This window comes from Lissotriton vulgaris, chromosome 9 (genome assembly GCF_964263255.1).
Source record: "Lissotriton vulgaris chromosome 9, aLisVul1.2, whole genome shotgun sequence".
Lineage (NCBI taxonomy): Eukaryota > Metazoa > Chordata > Amphibia > Caudata > Salamandridae > Lissotriton > Lissotriton vulgaris.
Window position 1 is genome coordinate 873,982,725 of NC_141697.1, and position 17,680 is coordinate 874,000,404.

Consider the following 17,680-nt stretch of genomic DNA (forward strand, 5'->3'; position numbering starts at 1 on the left):
GAATGTCCCGGTATCCGCATGTAGTGGGCTGCGGTATTCAAAGCACTGCAGGACATGGCTGGGACACCTGTACCCGATACACCATTAGTGGCCCTCCGGGGCTCCATCAAGTATTTGCTCAAGGGAATTCTCAAATTGATAGCACTTGGTGTATTATAGGCAAAAATGAGAATAGCCATGCGCTGGATGAAAGGCCCTCAACCTACCTTGTCGGAGTGGAGCACTAATCTGTCCTATTAAAACACTCAATCAGATAACTACAATGCCCTAATGCCACCCCACTGCGGACCCAGGAGCATTTGTGGACCATATCAGGCATACCTTACCCGTAGAGCTAGGGAGGGAGGGAAAACTGAAAGACACATCAAAATGGGAGTCGGTTAGGCCGGGATGTAACATAGACACTACATGTAATATGGAAAACACAAGTTGAAAAGGCAGACCCCGAAGTACAAAATGCAAAGGTACTGCATTGCTAATATTAACACATTTTTTGTTAGATGACCAAACCTTGTGTAGCATATTGTAACTATTGAATGTACCATATTGATGTGCGCTACTGACTGGTTCAACGTAGTTATGAATGCATTTTCTCATTCTGGTGTGCTTGCTCATTCTCAAAAATGTAACAGCATTGTAAAATGGCTACTATAATATTTATATGCATATAAAAGGAATAATTAAGTTTTTTTTATTTTTAAAACGGGTGTCAGAAATCGAAAAAAAAGAGGCTCGAAGCCAAAAAGGCAAATATTTACAAAGAAACGATTTCGATGAAAGCCTGAACATTTTTAAATACCACCCAAAAGCTCGATGACATTAGAGAAAAACGTCGAGGACATAGAGCCTCCCTTTAACCCCAAACCTAATGAGGAACAGGAAGAGGAGTTATTTTTCGAGGAAGAACAAACATACATAGGGTCAGAAAGCTGGGAGTTCCATGAGGTACAATGGCAAGACCTCAACACAGATTTTCCAGCAGAAGCCCTCGACACCTATCCTTTGTGCCCTTCTCCACCACATGATATTGATATGTACAACTAAGTCAATAAAATGGCAGCTGATACATATGGAGTCCAACTTGAGAAGGAACCACCTCAGTCATGTTTCGTATTAGAAACTACTGCCTACACTATCCAGGAACCAATTCCTCCCTATGTTGGTTTGCAAGTGTGCTAGACAAGGGGAAGGAAGCTTTCAAGGAGCCTGTCACATGCAAAGCAGTTACACCCAGAAGGATGAGAAAATACAAACACTTCTGCAAGGACCCAAGCTACATCGAGGGGGTCAGTGACTGCAGATTCAATCATAATATCCATAGCCAGGAAGGGGGTAAATGTGCCAAGTACAACTGAACCTCCCCCAGAGAAAAGCAAAAGAATAAACCTTATGGGCAGAAAGTTTGAGAGAAGTGTGGCGAACAGTGGCACATTTCACATTCAAATGCTCTATTCAACTGCCTCTCATATTAGCACTGGGAGGAGATAGGAGACCTGCTGAAGGATCTACCGGAACAATACCAAAAAAGGGCAACACATTTGGTGGAAGAGAGGCAGAACATAGTCAATACGTGCCCGAAATCAGCCCTTGATGCCACAGACATCAAGCAGACAAATGATGATCGGTATCACAGGGAGTAGACATTCATGGCTACGAATCGCAGGATTCAAGTCAGCAGTGCAAAACCAAATTCTGAATGCACCATTCAATGGGGAACAGCTCTTTGGAAGTGTGGTAGACTCCAGGAAGTTAAGAAAAAAGTCCCGGGCACACGTAATGTGGATAAAATACTGGTAGAAATTTCTCGTATATGTATTTAAGTGGTTGACACCAGTCGACTAGTTAGAAAGTTTTATTAATGCAAAAACAAACGACCAGCCCACTCGTGTTTCGTCACAAAGCGGGAAGTATCCCGTGACTCTACAGGGCTGTGTGGCGGTGTAAGTGGATGGTGTGATCAGAGAGCCAGTGGATGAACCAGAGCGGCCAAGGGGTCTGATAAACCCAGCGGTCAGAAAAAGGAAACCAGCTTGGGATGACATCAAGCCCAAGGAATTCGGAGTGCCTTCTGAGGGTATGAGAACGTCTCACTGTGACGTGTGGTGAAGAAGGTAGTTTCCCTGGTGGGGTAGTAGACATCAAAAAGCTGTGTATGCTGCTGGAATTCAAGTCCTGCTTTGTGACGAAACACGTGTCAGCTGGTCATTTCCTTGTTGTTGCATTATTAAAACTTTCTAACTAGTCCACTGGTGTCGACCACTTAAATACAAATACGAGACATTTCTACCAGTATTTTATCCTCATTACGTGTGCCCGGGACTTTTTTCTTAACTACTGGGGTGGGTTTCATGACCCACACATCCACAGGGGTTACAGGGTATTTCCCCCGACCTGGCAGCACTGTACTTACTTTCCTCATCTCATACATTATGCATATCAGCCTGAGCGCCAAGCTTCCTGTCTTACTAAAAACCTTACATTGAGATAGGACACAATAAAACAATTAAAGGACAATGAGACTGCAAGCGCAATGGGGGCTCTACAGTTGAGAGATGGCATGCATAGAGAAACCACCCCTTCAAGAAGGCCAGTGGGTATAGGGAATCTACACCCAACAACCTCACTTCAAACTTACAGAGGAAGAAACCAATCGCAGCAGCAGGGACAGCAACAAAGTTGGCAATACCAGGAAGGAAGACATTCCTTTCAAGGACACCCTCATTGAAGAGGCCAATTACAAAGTGGGGAGCCCTCCTACAACAAAGTGACTTAACATCAGACACAATACACACCCCAAAAAGACCAGGGAGTGTGCCCACAAGGAAGACAAAGCGACTAAAATCAGAATCAAATAGACAATTCCTCCTGCACTCCACACTAGTAGGAGGCAGACTCAAACACTTTCTTCACAAATAGAAACAAATCACTTTGTAAAAATGGATTCCAAATATCATACAATATGGGTACTGCATAGAACTAATCAACACACCCCCAAACAGAGGCCCAAGAAGGAAGGTACATTCCAAGGGAGAAACAACACACCTAATCAAAGAATTAGAAGAAATGTTGACAAAGGAAGCAGTAGAGTTAGTGCCAAACAAGGAAATAAACAAAGGAAACTACTCCACATATTTCCTAGTTCCAAAGATAGACTGTGCACTACTATGCGCTATTTTGGGTTTAAGCTTCCTGCACAAATATAAAACAATACAAAGGTTCAAGATGACAGCTCTGCAGGAGGTAATAACACAGCTACAAAAAGGGGACTATATGGCTACAATAGACTTATAGGACACCTAGTTGCACATCCCCATAAAAGTAAAACACAAAAAATTCTTAAGGTTCGTAATCAAGGTGCACTACCAATTTCAGCTGCTGGCCTTGGGTATAAAATCGGCACCAAAAGTATTCACAAAGTGCCAAGCAGTGGTGGCCGCATATCTTAGAAGACAAGGAGTACTTGTGTACCCTTACCTAGACGACTGGCTAGTCAGAGCAAACTTCTACATGACCTGCAAACAACATATGCAACAGGTAATAGAGAAACTATACCAGCTGGGATTCTCCATCCAATGGGAGAAGTGCTCCCCCGAACCAGAACAGGAGAAAGTGTTCTTGGGGGTAAAAACAGATTCAGTCCAAGGGAAAGTTCCCGAGCGGGAAGAGAACAGAAGAACTGCTGATGGAAACACAGAATAACCAGAAGAGGCAAGCTCTGACAGTGAAGATCTTGCTAGTGATGATGGCTTCCTGCATGCAAATGATGCCTAACATGTCTACACATGAGACCTTTTGAGGAATGGTTTCCGGTACAATGGTCACAGGCACCAGGGAGTTTGGAGGATCTAGTTGTTGTCATGCAAAGGATACAGAAAAAGATAGCATGGTGAAACAAAACAAACACAACACAAGGAACACCTTTCACACAACCAACTCCAGCTGTAACCATAATGACAGATGCCTCCCAGATGGAATGGGGAGCATACACAAACAACCTCAAAGTAAGGGGATTTTCGAGGGAGCAGGGTTCTATACAGCACATCGACATCCTAGAATTAAAAATTGTGTTCCTAGCCTTAAAAGCCTTTCAGAGCGCTCGGGGGGGGGGGGGGGGGGGGGGGTCGGAACGATACTAATACAGACGGACAACACAACCTCCATGTTCTACATAAACAAACAGGTTGGAACACAAGCAATTCCACTCTCAACGCTTGCGCAACAATTGTGGAACTGGGCAACTCCACAGGAAATTAACATTGTATCAATGCACCTACTGGGGAAGAACAATGTAGAAGCGTACAGACTGGGAAGGTAAGTTTCATGGTCTCACGAATGGAAACGGAATATTTCAGAACCTCTTTGCAACACCCCAGAACGCAAAATGCCAACGCTTTTCATCCAGACAACACTACCAACAGTCCATGGGGAATGCACTATGGATAGACTGGTCAAGGATATTGGCATATGCTTCCCCCCCACCCCGATTCCACTGCTTCACAGGGTGATCAGCAAATGCAGAACCAGCAGCATGAAGATGATACTAATTGATCCAGAATAGGAAAGACAAACCTGGTTCTCGGAAATAATGGAAATATCGCAGGGGCAATTCACAAATTGCCAAAAAGCCAAGACTTGTTAGCTATGCAAGGAAGGTTGCTCCGATCAGAATCAGGGTCCTTAACGTGGCAGCATCGATCATGACGACTTAGAGTTTGGATATCTAAAGTTACTAGAGAACACAATGGCAATCCTAAGGGAGGTGATCAGGCCAACCGCCTACCACTAGGAAGTGTTATACGGCAAAGTGGAAACAATGCTCTCTATGGTGTCTTAAGGAAAGGCTACTCAAGAAGAACACAAAGGATAAAACAGTACTAAGGTACTTACCACATTTACTGGATTGCAAGCTTACCTATGCATCACTAAAAGTTCACCTAGCAGCAATAGTAGCATATACAAGGGGCCACACAGGAAGAAGGTCCTTCACTTCACCAGTGTTCAAAAGGGTACTAGAAGGAGCTAATAGAATAGCCGCCCAGTCCCCCAAATAGGGTACCTGCACCCACTTTGAATTTAAATATGGTACTCTCTCAACTAATGAAGGCACCATTACACAAGGCCTTGATACAAATGCTCAAACTGAAGACAGCAATTTTGGTAGCGATAATATCACTATGTAAAGTAAGTGGGTTACAGGCACTAACGTTACAGGAACCCTATTTCCAAATAAAAAACAGCAGAATGTGATGTCACAGTTCCATATGAGTCAAACCGTACAGATGCCAAGTTTCTTCCAGAAATCAAAGACACATTCAGAAAGGACGTTACACACTCTTGACGGTAGAAGGGTAGTAATGTACTACATTGAAAGAATAATAGAATACAGGAAAGCAAAGCTAGTCTTTGTATCATTTGCAAACAGTTTTCTAGGGAAACCAGTAACTAAGAACACAATTGCAAGATGGATAGCACAAACAATACAATTGTGCCACAAAGAAGCAGGGGAGGCATTACAAAGGGCCCATGGGGCCTATTCGCCAAGGAAGAAAAGGGCAACTATCGCCTTTCTAGCAAACGCACCATTTCAAGACATTTGCATGGCAGCAACATGGTCTTCAGTGCACACGTTTACAAAACTCTTCTGTGTGGACGTTCATTTGAACAAGGAAGCCCAAGTACGACAAAGGATCCTACAACATCTATTCTCAAACCAAAGCTCATCTTCATCCCAGCTGTCACCGTAGTAACGAACCTCTACAAAATCTATGCACAGCATGTATATCCAGAAAAGATTCATGCTGCAAAACTTATAGGGCCAGATGTAGACCAATTTATTTTGCGCCTCGCAATTTGCGACTAATTGCGAATTGCTAAATTAAATGTACAACTGTGTGTTTAACACTGTTTGCGATTTACAATGGGGTCGCAAATTGTGAGGTTCATTAATATTAATGAGCCTCTCGAAATTTGTGAGCCCATTGGGAATGACAGGCCCTCCCAGGTATGGTGGCCTGCTTGGCTCAGCAGACCACCATGTCTGGGACTGCTTTTAAATAAATCTTTTTTTTTAATGCAACCCGTTTTCCTTTACGGAAAACGGGCTGCATTAAAAAAAAAAAGTATGATATTTTTTCGTTTAATTTTTTAAGGGCAGGCAGTGGTCCCTGTGACCACTGCCCGCCCATAAAAAATATTTTCGCCACAATTGTGGTTGCAGACATTAGTACATAGTTTTGAGACTCGCAATTTGGAAGGGAACGCCCCTTCCAAATAGCGAGTAGCAAAACCTATTTAGCAAGTTGCAAATACATTGTGCCTCACTAAATAGGCTTTGTACATGGCCCATGGGGTTTTTGCATGCGCAAACGGGTTCGCAAACCTGTTTGCGCATGTAAAAACGTGTCGTACATCTGACCCATAGTTTCTTACCTGTCAGTGTCGTTTTGCAACAAATAAGACTATCGGGTAGGACAATAACGACAACGGCAACAAACCACCAGCCTTGTACCACACACCACATCACAAACTACACCACACCAGTGGTAATGCCCAAGTGCACAGAGAGCCTTTGGGGCACAGACCGCTCCACAAGGAGCGGATACACAAACAAGTGACTTCCCACTGCACACCCACTAATTACATAAAAATGCAAAATTTCAAAATGACCACACTACAAGAGATCATCCCATTCCTGCACAAAGACTATTACATTGCAGTCATTGACCTAAGACTCCTTTGTATTCTTGCCAATGAATAAGAAATTCTTAAGGTTCATAATGGACAGGATGCACTACAAGTTCAGTCACCCCTTCAATGGTGGCACGTCTCAGAAGGCAGAGAATCCATGTCTACCCCTATCTGGACTAACTAGTCAAGGCAAGGACATTCATGCGGTGCCAAAGGAGCATAAGGACAAACTGGAGATCTCCATAAACACGAAATGTTCATCCACACTTCAAAGCGAAAAGAGGGATACTGAACTCAAACAAACCAAAGTGCTGGTACAGCAAATTCTTATCTACAGAAGGGACAGTCTCTAATAGTGAGGGTTTTCTGATGAATAATTCTAGCTGCAGAATCCTCACGTTTTGAATATTCCCTGGTGTGTGAATGGATCTGGAAACTTTTAAGCAGTACCTCTGCACGGCAGTATATGGTGCTGTTTGGCCCCGCATGGATGCTGTTCCGTTCTGGAAATGACGTGCAAAGCCTATATAGGCACCACTACCTCCTTTGTCACAACTTGCACCAGCACAACCAGTTTCTGGAGCTTCCCACCTCTCTGAAACTCATCGAAGAGTTCTGCAAGACCATGTTCTGACTCCATGGACCATTGCTGACTCCCTCTGGCATGACTTTGGCTCCACTGACAAGAAAGGTTCTCCATCTGATAGAGATTTCTAGCTACTGATGCCTTATCTTTGAATATTTCCTAAGCATCAGACTGGAGCTGCAAAATTTTTACCAATCGCCTTAAGCATCGGTGGGTGTTGCCAGTCGGCCCCACGTGTTGTCGTCTGTGCCGAAAGGCACGTGTTAGTGCTCATATAGGTGCCTCCCCAGCGCGCAGACCTCAGTTCCTCCTTTTGATCCAGACAATATTCCCATAGTCCGTTTTTGACTGCCTTTTTTTCCTACTTTTTGTCGAAGTCGACTAGTGTGCCTTTTTTCGTGCCTTTTCTGAAGATGTCCCTGAAAAAGCCTGGTGGGTTCTGAGGAAATATAAATTTTATGGTCAAGTTGTGTTCCCTAGCGCGTACCCCACCGACTCCGTGTACCAGCTTAAAGTGCATGTAACTTCCCTCCTGTACCAGCTATGAAGACGCAAATACATTTGCGTCCAACGTTAACTTGTCCTCTTTCAGATCCATCATGAATGGATTATATAGTCCGTTCCTAAGTATGCTATGCCACCGTCTTTTTGTAGTACACTTTATGTGTTTTCCTGCTCCAGCAGAGTAGGCCCTGAATTTCTGCCACTGAGCCTCTTTTGTGGCTCCTGACTCTGACAGCTCCTGCCCAGGCTACCTCTGTACCCGTGAACTCTGACTTACTTTCAGCGCGGCCCCTCGCGCTCAGCTCAGCCTGCTTTCTGCCAAGACTGACTATAACCTTCGAGTTATCTGTTCCGCTCCCCGAGAATACATTCCTGCCTACTAGATCCTGTAAACATCCTCTCCAGCTGCAGAGCCAAAGGGCCGACCTGTCTCAATGCAAGTAATTCATAGCCTCTGTTACCATGCTTCCATGGAAGGCCCCGTGCCCCCACGCTTCTCATGCAGACACTTAGGCGCTTATACACGCATCCACAGTTAGCATAGAACAGCTTCTGCCCTAGAGACCTTTCCGCCCAGATAGTATAGTTCCTAAACATCAGATATCAGATATGATAGAAGTACAAGTTGATCTGACATGCCAGACTTCTGTCTCTTTCCGTCAGTGTAAATGTCAAATCCCCTGCACCCCGTCAACCACACGTCATGCAGCTGCGCGCGCATCCAAGCTTCCGATTTCTGCTGACATTGCAACATTTCTGTTAGCACCACCTCTTGGTGCCACCCACTTACGTCATCTATCAGTGACGTTTCTAGCACACACCTCTGGTTCACGCCTAGTTCACGCCTCTTGATTACGTATTAGTATCACGTGTATACTGTTATCTTGTCTTCTCTCAGCTGTTACGCCTCTTGCATTATTCTGTATGGTATAAATCAAGTATATAAGCTATGTACTGTCAATAAAATAGTAGCGCTCTATCCCTTCTGACACCCCTGTGGTGGTCAGAACATGATATCCTGATCAGACCATTCCTTTATGAGGAATAAACCCTTAGAAACTAACACCACGGACTCTGTCTTTTTTCATTCTGATTGAGTTATTATTGATTAAGTACTTACCTGCATAGAAATTAAGAGAGTAAATTAATTATTTACGTCATTTTGGCGCCCGAATAGGGACCCCTCCCCCACCTCACGCGCCGGTTGGTGCGTTGCAAGCTATGTCCCCTGCCATCAGTTAGATAGGAACCTACGCGTACTGGCAGGATTTCCTGCATCTCCCTCTGACTCAAGGAGGTGACGAAGACTGCGATCAGTGCCCAGACGAGGCGGTGAGGAGTGCGGAGGATCCCGACCAGAGCCTAGCCGAAAGAAGCAAGGTCCGAGGTGTCAAGAGGCCCACCAGGTTTCCGAAGTTTTCCGAAGTTTTCCGAAGTTTTCCGAGTCGAGTCCAGTCGAGTTTTCCGAGGCCTTCTGTTTCCGTGCTTCCCGGTGAGTACCATTGCTGGGTCGTATCTAGACGGGTTTGGGTACGCAAGTCCGGTCTGCACTGTTTTTAGGCAGTGTATCTGTACTGTTTAGCAGTATATCTAGTATTCCGAATTTCTGCACTGTTACATCAGTGTATCTGTACTGTTGAGCAGTACATCCAGTATAGGGGGGTAGTCATCTATGTCTTAAATGTTTTCATGTGATTAATGTCGTGGTATGAATGTGACCGTTTAATGTGCATTATTGTGTTTCTTGTATCAATTAAGTTGTAACCAGTATTAAGTAGTAAGGATCGAGCACTCAGTAATAAGTAAGCAAAATGCCGTTTTTCAACAAGTTAAAGCAGATAGGAACTAGGAAAGGGATACTGGAGGAAGAAATTCCTATTCCCCCTAGGGACACTCCAGGCAATTTTATGTACCAGAAGCATGGCATAGATGCCATATTATATCTAGATTTATGGGCCGATTACACCAAACACCTAGACGAAAGACACAGATGGCCTGTCACCGGAACATGGGATGCCGAGTGCATCATGAGGGTAGAAGAAGCATTATGGAAAAAGAAAGCTAGACAATCTCAGAAGGACGCCATAGAATTTTGGCGTAAGGAATCACGTAAGCGTGCTGACAAAGCACTCCGTAGAGAAGACAGACTTAAAGAATCAGAGAAAGACCAAGAAAACGAATTAGTTACTGAAGGGATCCGAGTAAAAACAGAACAAATAGACCGTGCCCGAAATAATCTTGTCAACGGTATGTATCTTGCAGCAGATGGCACATCTGAAGCCCTATCAGAAATACCGAAAAATTTACCGCCACCACTAGTGCCAACGAAAGTAATGCATAAAACTACTAAAGACATATTCCTAAACTCATATCTAGAAGATGTAGCACCAGCTTACACCAATCTGCCTGTTCGTGCCCTGCCTACTGACAGGGAAGGGGGTGGCATTCCGCCCCAAGATCATGGTCCACCAATACCGCGACAGACATCACCTGTTCCAGCAGCTCCACCACTTCCCGTACTAAAGACTGACCTACCGAAACAAGTCCTACCTGATCCCACTAAACGAAAAATTCAGGTTCAGATACAGACTCCACAGACAGATAATGACCAAGCCTCCGCTTCAGGAGGCGCGACCGCGGGTTTTCGAACCCCTCCTTTAGCTCGCAGACTCAGTGTCAGGGACATACAGAGTCCACTCGCACACAAATCTCCCCGTTATGAAGCTTTTAGAGAAAACATGTCCGTTTGTAGATATGATCCAGTACCCGGTAAAGAAGATCTAATGATCCTGGCATCACTACGGTTAAGATCAGCCACTGACAGTTTGCTATGTTATGTAGGAATGAAAGAACGCCTGGACAGACTATATGAGTTTATACAGACAGGGAAAGACCCTGACAGTGTCAAAGATGCCATGGATAAACAGAAGGTTGACATTCAAGCACAGATATTACGATTTTTCATAAATTGTGTAATAAGAGAACGAGACAGGCCCGAGACAGATCAAAGTGAATTAGACGCATTAAACAAGTGGGGCCAAAATATAGCCGATGGAAAACATGACAGGGGGGCTTGCATAGCCAGTATGTACAAGAAAATTAGAAAGGCAGTAATAGCGGCGCACCAGAAAGAGAAAGAACAAGCTTCCTCCGAGGAGGAAGAAGAACTCGGGGAACAAGAAAGGACTACAGACACTATAGCATACGTTGGTAGGGGAGCCTACCTTAGGAAAGGCGTCCGTCCAGAAAGCAAGAGAGTTCTTTTCTCTGCTTTAACAAATCCGAATTCTTCTGAACATCAGTTCCAGGAAACTGATAAAAGGCTTCAAGACCGAATGGGGTACCATGTACTCAATTCTATGGACGAACAGGAACTAGCCCGGTCAGCAGTGTTATGGGCCGAAAACCCAGACATATATAATGATGATACGTTAGTACAGACATTCTTGAACCTTTCCCCAGAAGAGCAGAAAATAGCAGGTGTATACATGATTCAGCACCTCCTCATCAAGTTCAGAAACCATCATTCTGATCCAGGTCCCTTACACGAAACATTAGAAGCACTACTCATGGATAGATGGAGAGGTTTCAGTACCAAATTAATACAAATAATTCTAGAACAACGACGTAAGTATAACACCTTCATAAGCTCTGAATATGTTCCCCCGCCGCCTCCAGAGAGGAAAACGTATTACATGCAATGCGGTAGTGGCATTGAAAGTCAGAATCCCTTACGAGAAGTACACCCAGTTATGGGTACGGATAACGTCCTGAAACGTGTGTATGTTCACACACCACTGACTAAGTTAGAACTGTTAGAAATGAAGAAATTAGTTCCGTGTCATGATAAAGACCCTGCAGGTTTTCACAGAGAGCTTAAAGACATGTTACTGATGGGAGATTACACGTATGATGATATTATGAAAATGTTAAAAGTACTGTTGCCCACGGGCATTTACGAGAAATTAAAGGAAAAGGATTGGGAGGTGGGAGAGTCTAAGATAGCATGGGCAGAAATAGAAGACGAAGAAAGTAAACGAATCCCAGGGTTAGGCCTTGGGGATAGGACTAAAGCATTGCCCGGACTAATAGTACAGGTTTTGCCAAGATTATTGACAACTAGAAAGGAAGATTGGGACGCAATCTCGTCCTGTAAACAGAAACAAGACGAAGATACTAGTGACTTCTATTCCAGATTCGAGAAATGTTTTATTATAAATAGTGGCCTACAACCTAGTAGCGAGTCATATCCACACCTTTTTGTATCAAAATTAGTCGAGAATTCCCTACCATTAGTCAAAAATAGAGTGTACAAAGTTGAAAGTACTTGGCAGGCAAATACGCCATCCCAGATGTTACAAATGTTACAATATCACCAGAACCGAATTAGGGAAGAACAAGATCAGGAACAGAAACGTATGAAAGACACGAAAATGAAAATGCTAGTAGCTCAGACGGTCCCAGCCGACGGTCAAAGAAAAGGTGGGGCCCAGACTAATCATTCTGCAGCTCCCGTTAAAGGGACATGTAATTATTGCAAACAGCCAGGTCATTACGTACATGAATGCCCAGTCCTGAAACATAACATCTCAACAGGCAAAACTAAAGAAAGACCGCATCCGCCTAGACATGAACATGGTCATCAACAGACCTCACAGAACGAACAGCCAATGCAGAATACACAGCCTATGCATGCTCAGTCCCACACAGCACAGACCGTAGCAGTACCGCAGCCACAGCCCATTGCTGCGACTCAGCAAGTCTCACAACAGATGTACCAGTATGCCCAATCTGCATATCCAGATTACCCCCGATACACATGAAACAGCCTAGAGAGGGAAAGTGATTTGCCTCTTATTGAAATTCCTGTAGATCAAGAAGGTCCTTATGTACACAGTCACGTATTGGGAAAAGACAGAAAGTTTTTAATTGACACAGGGGCAAGTCGCACTACAATAAGTCACAATGAAGTCCCAGGGGCACCCCTCTCAGGCTCACAGAATGTTTCCCTTGGTTTTTCAGGACAGCCTATTGTAAATGAAGTATCAGAACCAGTACCATTAGCTGTGGGTCCATTATCCCGAGTTACAGATTTGTTACTTACAAAATCATGTCCAGAAAATCTGTTAGGAATTAAAACACTGAAGGCTCTAGGAGCTATAATATGCTGTTCCCCGGAGGGAGTCAGACTCTTTCTACGGGATTTCAAGGGTCATTATGTTTTACGTGATTTTGATGTCAGATTGAAAAATGTACCAGATCACTTATGGGCAAAAGGCCCAGCTGATGTAGGTTGTATGCATATCACTCCATATCGTGTTACACTCAAGACAGGAGTTGTCCTACCCAGAATCAGACAATACAAGTTACCACCCGATGCTGTAGTGGCTTTACTGAAAATCATTGAAGAGCTCATTGCCCAGGGGGTGGTCGTAGAGACCGACTCCAATATCTGTAATTCACCTATCATTCCAATTCTTAAACGTACAGACCGCAATGCACCGCCAGTATATCGGCTGGTGATTGATCTTCGAGAACTGAACAAATGCATTGTACCACAGTATCCTGTGGTCCCCGATATCTCCTCCCTGTTAACTGCTATTGATTCAGAAGCAACGTTCTTTACTGTAATTGACCTCAAGAACGCTTTCTTCAGTGTACCTATTGATCCGGAGAGCCAATATCTCTTCGGATTCAGTTTAAATGGACGAAGTTTCAAATTTTCCCGCGCACCTCAAGGATTTACAGAAAGCCCCAGCATCTATAGTCAAGCACTGAAAAGACAACTAGATTGTATTCAAATGCCAGTTAATACCGCTTTATTGCAATACGTCGATGATCTACTGATCACCGCACGAAGTGAGCCTGAATGTGAACAAGCATCATTGACAGTTTTGCATTTCCTGGCCGACAAGGGACACAAGGTGTCTCCTTCGAAGCTACAATTCTGTGTTCAGCAAGTTGTGTACTTGGGTCACTTGCTGTCCAAAGTGGGGAGACAGCTCACTCCCGATCGCATTCAGTTAATTGTAAATATGCCACGACCCCAGACACAAAAAGAAGTGCGGGCCTTCATAGGCCTCACCTCGTACTGCAGACAATGGATTCCTCAATATGCATTTCTAGCTAAACCACTCATCCAGTTAACGACACAGGAGGCAGCAACTTCCATTGCCCTCCCTTGGACTCAGGAACACACACGAGCCTTTGAGGAATTAAAGAAAGCTTTATGCCAAGCACCAGTTTTAGCGACACCATGTTACAGCAAACCGTTTACACTTTTTGTTACAGAACGTGATGGTACAGCATTATCTGTCCTCACTCAAGATCAAGCAGGTTCACATAAGCCTTGCGCTTATTTTTCAAGTACATTGGATTCAGTAGCCCAGGCACTCCCTGCGTGCTTAAAGTCAGTAGCAGCAACAGCATTAGCAATAAGACAAAGTGATTCAATTGTTCTAGGACATCAGTTAACAGTACAAGTTCCACATTCTGTAGAGGTTCTGTTAAACAGAACCCAGACTCAACACTTGACTATAGCACGACTGACAGGTTACGAATTGACACTATTCCAGCCACACATAGAAATCAGACGCTGCAGTATCTTGAACCCAGCAACACTGTTACCTACAGTTATGACAGATCCAGCTCCGCATGATTGTATAGAGATCATTAATGCAGTAACAAAGCCCCGACGAGATTTAACAGATATTCCATTGACAAACCCAGACCTGACACTTTATGTAGATGGTTCATGCATGAGAACAAGTACAGGAGAATTAGTGGCCGCGTATGCAGTGACCACTGAAACTGAAGTTAAAGAAACACATCGTATTGATACACTGTCTGCTCAAGCAGCAGAGCTCACCGCTCTGACCCGAGCCTGTATTCTAGCCAAGAACAGAAATGTCAACATATACACTGATTCCCGTTATGCATTCGGAGTTGTTCACGACTTCGGAGTACTCTGGCAGGAACGAGGTTTCCTGACCTCTCATGGTGCCAAGATACAGCATGGCCCTCTCATTCAAGCACTGTTAGAAGCAATACATCTGCCTTCAGCCATATCCGTCATGAAGTGTAAAGCACATACTAAAGTCACAGATTCTGTTTCCCAGGGTAACGACCTGGCAGACCAGACAGCAAAGCATACAGCATTGACTCACACTCAGACAACTGACACGACAAAGACAATAGGACCGACAAATTGTATGACAGTCAGGGATCCCACACTAGATGTTATCGATATTCAGACACATGCTACTACAGAAGAAATAAAGAAATGGATTGAACTAGGAGGGATCCAGACAGATCAGGGTTGGATGACGAAGGGAAGATCTACATGGTTTCTCCCTGACTCTATGGTTCAAGTCATGATAAATACAGCACATAGTCCTGCACATCTAGGAGAGAAGGCAATGTTAGACAGTTTGAAAAATATCTGGAACAATAAACACTTACGAGCAGCCGCAAAACAGAAAGTGCGTACTTGCATGATCTGTTGTCAGTTCAATCCAGGTAAAAGCGTCCCTGTAGAGCAAGGTGGATTTCATCCTCCCGATCACCCTTTTGAAGTCCTCCAGATGGATTATATCCAGATGGACCGTTGTCGAGGATTTAAATATGTTCTTGTAGTTGTCTGTGCTCTGTCCCGCTGGACCGAAGCATACCCAGTCCCAGATTACACTGCTCCGACCACTGCCAAACAGTTGGTTCGTGAATTTTTCCCACGATACGGCCTGCCTCGTGTCGTGTACTCAGATAACGGTCAGCCATTCTCATCTGCCTTAATGAAAGAAGTTTCTTTATTACTGGGATACCAGTGGAAGTTCCATTGTGTCCGACACCCAGAAGCCGCAGGCCTTGTTGAGAGGCATAACCAGACACTAAAGATCCGCCTTGCCAAAATATGTCAGGAGAAAGGGGTCGACTGGATAGTCGCCCTGCCAGTGGCACTATTCTACATGAGAATGGTCGCCCATTCGAGATCAGGGCTATCCCCGTACGAGGTGGTCTTTGGAAGACCACCGAATATGTGGGGGACGCCCATTCCAAAAAAGATTACTGATGTTGATTCTAACATGTTGACAGATTACCTTGCCTCCTTGATGTCTGCACTCCAATCATGTCGTTCACAGGTTGCCGCAGCCTTCCCTGACAACACTGATGTCAAGCCCCACGACGTCCGTCCTGGTGATACTGTACTCGTCCGAAATTTTGACAGGAAAAGTCCGCTGGAGCCCCGCTGGAAGTCTCCGAAGACCGTACTGCTTACAACAAGGACGGCCGTGAAAATCGAGGGAAGAAAGGGGTGGGTCCATACGAGTCATATAAAAAAAATTTCCGGACTGAAACCTGAGCAAGACTCGTCCACCCCCACCAAAGACTGTGTCGAACAGAAAAACTTTACAGAATCGGAACGAGAAAAGACTCCTCAAGAACAATATCGCATGAAATTACGATCTAGCAAGTCAGACAGTTTAATTGTTTAAGTCCTCCCCTAGGTGAATCGGTTAAATAGTTTCTGACATGTATCCCCTAGATCGAGATAGAGAGAGAGAAGCAAAGAAACGTACATATTGTAAATCACTTCGTAGTCACTGCATAGTGACACTAATAATTATGTTTATTCTCAGTGTTTTAATTATCATTACTAGTATCTTATTGCCTATCTATTATCCTATCTTCAAGCGTGAACAATCTGCCTATAATGTCTCTGCTGAACACACTTTTAGTGAGTTACCTCCTCACGAGCTTTCCTACAGACTTGCGCTGCGCAACAACACATTCATTAGTATGTTACATCATTCTCATCAAACTAATAATGCTACAAATTGCTGGATATGTGGCCGACTCCCTCCCTACCAGAATTACAAGGGAGCCCTGCCTCTCTTTCCGTACCCGTTCACTCACAATGGCTCCTGCGGAGCATGGTTTAAAATAATTAATTCCTTAGACCCTGATATTGCTGTTTTCGATGGGGGTTGGGTTTGGGGAAACTTGAACTTGGTCCTGCTCGACGTCTGTTACCCAGATAAGGAGGGACTTCCCACTAGAATAGGAACTGATCTAGAAAATGAAGTATATGGATTAGGTAATTATACAATTAGCCTTATGATTCTCACTGTCGAATCCGAAGCCACACCAGTTCTACCCATTATGTCAGTACTACCAGTCACTGGTGAATTATGTATCAAGAAGAAAGGTTCAGTACACTTAGGTCATAGTAAATGCACTACTGTGGTCGAATTCAGTGATCATGGAAAATCGTCCTTCAAAGCTATCAGTCACTCTTACTTTGTTTGTGGTCATACCGCATACATACGTCTACCTCCAGATTGGGATGGTACCTGTTACATTGCATTCCTTCTGCCACCTGTTTTTCTAGCTCCTCCTGATTACCATAGAAATTCCAATCTAGTAAAGAATAGACCCAGAAGAGATATTCCACTTGTCGACTACACAGAAACGGCATGGGAACAGTATACCGACTTTAATAAAGGATTCTTTTTCTTTTTAGGCCCTGTTCAGAATAGTAAATTAATACGCAGATTAACTAGAACACTCGAAGCAGTAGTAAATGAAACTACCTCCGCCTTAGGTAACCTAACAGAAGAACAGTCCGCCATGCGGGTTGTTGTCCTTCAGAATCGTCTTGTAATTGACGTCATCTTGGCAGATAGAGGTGGAGCCTGTAAGGTCATCGGGTCAAGTTGCTGTGTTTTCATACCACAAAACGCACCATCTGTATATCAAGCTATCACCCGTCTCCATAAAATTGCAAATCAGATACATCAGAATCCAGGCACCTGGACTTGGTCCGGTTGGTTCTGGACAACGTTAACAGCTTGGGGATGGAAGATCCTATCCTTCCTAGGCATTGGCCTAGTCCTAGTATTCAGT